Raw genomic sequence first — 2,753 nt, 5'->3', positions numbered from 1 at the left:
CCCTAGAATTTACATAAAATTTTGCAATAATTTCACACTATTTATTTCTCTCTAAAAGTAACTATTACTATTTGAATACATTTATTTCCAGATAAATTTAGAATTTGTTTTTTAAGTTAAAAATATTTCCATCCCACTAATTGGACTTACATAATATCAAAGCTTTTATTTGCAAAAAATGTCATCTGTAAGGCATTTATTAGTAACACAAGGATGCACATAGGATCATATTTCTATCTTCTTTTTCTTTTTCATTTTAGGATCAAGGTATTTACTCCAGGTATGCAAAGACAGTTAACATATGAAAACCAGTTGATGTGACACGTTGTTTAACAGAATGAAAGACAAAAACTAAATGATCATCCTAATAATTGCAGTAAATCATTGGACAGAACTCAACATCCTTTCATAATAAAAAGTCTTAACAGGTGACCATACAATGATGCAGAAGTAAAATGCAACACTCTGTGAGTCTGAACCACTTAAGAAGGTCCCAGCCTCAGGTCTTAAAGACCTTCCAGAGTCCACTGAAAACATGCGTGTTTGTGATCTAGAGTTGGTTGAAGCTGGAAGTGGATTATAGTGTCAGGACTCTGTTGGGGGTGTGGTCTATCTATCTTTCTCACTCACAAAAGAAATAAACTAACTTAAAAAATTTTTTCTACAGCATAGGTATGAAAGAAACTTACCTCACACAACACAAGCTATATATCAAAACCCCACAGCTAACACAATAATCAATAGGGAAATACCAAAACCTTTTCTGCTAAGATCAGGAACAAGGGAAAGGTGCTCACTGTTCACGCTGCTATTCAACATAGTACCGAAAAGCCTACTCAGAGTAATAAGGCAGGAAAATGAATTAAAAGCATTCAGATCTGAAGGGAAGAGGTAAAATGTCTGTTTTCAAATGATATGACCTTTTTAAAAAATGTATTTACATTTAATCACATATCTTTACAGTGTACATTTCTTTTTCCAACACAAATACCATATTTGTCAGTCAAGACAAAGATATTAATATATACATTATCATAAGAAAATCGCTTCTCATTTTTTGTCAGTTAAGCATACTTTTACCAGTTTTTTCCTTCCCCTTTCCCTTCCCTCCCTTCCATACTAAATTTTTTTCCCCCAGATTTCATTGATTCACATAAGATCTTAAGCTAGAAGTATGGGCAAAGCTAGAATTTAGTGACAAGTGCACTGTAATTTTCTCCTGAAATATTTTTTTCCCTCTTTCCATTCCTTTTTACTAAAAAGAGGTATAAACTAACTTATTTGCAAAAAAAAAAAAAATTAGGTTAATCTCAACTTGGTCTGTTATTTACACAAAGCCCCAGAAAAATTCAATTTCTGACGCAAGGCAACAGATACTATTGTATTATTGAACTTATCAAATAACCATTCTGCCACAAAATAAGAATGCTCAGAAATATTTTCCAATTGCAAAGGGAGAGAGAAAAGTTTATGTTTCAATTTAAAAAAAATTTTTAACAAATTACTGAGCCTATCAACAACTCAAAAGAAAACAAAAATCCTGAAATCTGGAAGACAAAGCATAGAAGAAAATCGGTAATGTTTTAGAAAAAAGTCATGGAATTCTATTTCACCAGTTCAGTCTCATGTAATCTCTCTTTTGTTGAATTTGCAGTGTGACTGTGGTCTGACCTTTCTATTAACAGTCAACATTATTATTGATAACTTCAGAACTTGTCCCTACCATTGAGTTGGCCTTTTTCTTGGTGGTCGTATTTTGTTGTCATATTTGTCTGTCTGTCTTTAGTTTTCCTAGTATAGTACTCCCTTCAAAACTTCTCAGAGATGATTGGTAAATTCTTCGAGGTTTTGTTTATCTGAGAATGTTTTTATCTTTTTTCCCATATGAAGGATAACCTTGCCGGATACAGTATTTTTGGTTGAATTGCTTTTCACTTAACATTTTGAATATATTTTCTCATTCTTTCCTGGCTTGAATTGTTTCTGATGAGGTCCGATGTTAGCTTGATGGTATAATCCTTTGAAAGTAACTTGATGCTTTTTCTCTTGCCAATTTTAGTATCTTGCCCCTGTCTGTGGTTTTGGTCAATCTTACTATGATGTGCTTTGGAGATCTTCTTGGGTTGATTTTATGTGGGGTCCTTTGTATTTCTTGGGTCTGAATATTTGAATGCCTCTCTAGGTTTGGAAGGTTTTCTTCCAAGATTTCATAGAATAGATTATCAATGCCCTGATTAGTTTCTTCACTTTCTGGATAACTGATTATCTGGATGTTTGGATGTCTAATAGTATCTAGTATTATTCATATAGTATTCTCATTTTGGAGGGTTATTTTCTCAGTATTTTTGGTGAATTTCACTTATTTCTCATGCCTTTATGGTGGTTTCTAATCGTCTGATGGATTATACATTACTTCCAACCTAGTCTAAAATTATTTCTCTATAGTACATCATTTCTAGCTGTTTGCTCTTATTATGAATCTTTAAAAATACGTTCTTGTACCATGAATTGATAGTGTGGTATCATAGATTTCATGCTGATTTTACATCTTATGCCTTTTGGCATGAGAAGGAATCAGTTCAGCCCATTAAGGTAGTGTGTGGAGACTGTCCTTGGTGTTATTCACTGTCACTACTCAGTGCCCAGATCCCTACCTCAGCTAGAGATGGTGCTATGTACATGTAATTACCAGAGTCTAACAGATAATAAACTCTGATATGGCTGGTGTTTGGCTCTTTTTTTTTTTTTTTTTT

The sequence above is a fragment of the Tupaia chinensis genome, unplaced genomic scaffold (genome assembly GCF_000334495.1).
Source record: "Tupaia chinensis unplaced genomic scaffold, TupChi_1.0 Scaffold000544_1, whole genome shotgun sequence".
NCBI lineage: Eukaryota > Metazoa > Chordata > Mammalia > Scandentia > Tupaiidae > Tupaia > Tupaia belangeri.
Note: the sequence above shows the minus strand (reverse complement) of the source record.